Source organism: Schistocerca americana, chromosome X (genome assembly GCF_021461395.2).
Source record: "Schistocerca americana isolate TAMUIC-IGC-003095 chromosome X, iqSchAmer2.1, whole genome shotgun sequence".
NCBI lineage: Eukaryota > Metazoa > Arthropoda > Insecta > Orthoptera > Acrididae > Schistocerca > Schistocerca americana.
Genome location: NC_060130.1, coordinates 638,409,203 through 638,410,262, shown reverse-complemented (window position 1 = coordinate 638,410,262; position 1,060 = coordinate 638,409,203).

The following is a 1,060-nucleotide window of genomic DNA, read 5'->3' as shown; positions in this document are numbered from 1 at the left end:
AAATGTCGAAGGTGAAGGGTGAACACACCACATATTAATGTCCACTATCTTTGTTCTCATCATAACTGAGTAGTTGTGTACCATGCAGACGTTGTCAATATCATTATGGCACTTACCACCCGACAAACAACGAATGTTCTACATGCTGCTTGCATGTGACAAAGATGATAGTAAGGGAAGAACTGCCACACTGTTGTATACAGTAAGTTTTCCCAACAAACACACACACTGTATCATACAGCATTCACAGATATTTAGAGAAGACAGTGACAGAACAGAAAGCCACAAGGAGGAACCACATTTTTGTCAGAACTGTTTCCAAAACTGTAGAATATGCGTACAGAAAAGTGATCTGATCTTTCTATTTTTCTCACATTTTTGTGTACACTCAGTGGTATCATGTAGGACAGGGAATGTATGATAGCCCTTTGACTACTGTATCTATCATTCTGCAATTATGCCTGGTATTAGACGTCAAACGTTCCGTCCGAATGTGTGTGACTGTGTGTTTGACCAGTGAGGTGCAACCGTGCGGGGGGGGGGGGGGGGGGGGGCAGGCGCAATCGGCTGCGGGAGCGGTGAGGGGGGGGGGGGGGGTGCGCAGGCGCAATCGGCGAGGGTGGGGGGGGTGCGCAGGCGCAACCGGCGGGGGTGGAGGGGTGCGCAGGCGCAACCGGGGTGGGGGGGGGGGGGCCGCAGGTGCGGCTGGTTGCCTAAATAAATTTCTGGATCAGGGTGTAGTTTGGGTCAATGACAGAAATGTATAATCCGCATTTTGGGGTGAGAAAACTGGGAGCCATGGATGGCGGCCCACACAGAGGCCTGTCGAAGGCACCTTGGAGCTATCGCTCAGCAGACATTACCGAGTGCGAGCTGCACCAGATGCAAAAACCGTTGATGTACATTGTCAGAGTAACCAGAGGACCAACAAAGTTCACAAGCCCATTGATGGCAATGAGGAAGAGCGTGACACTGAGCACAGAACCCTGTGGGATACCATTCTCCTGCATCTTAGGGGCACTGCGTGAAGTGCCAACTTGAACCCGGAAAAGCTGCTGAT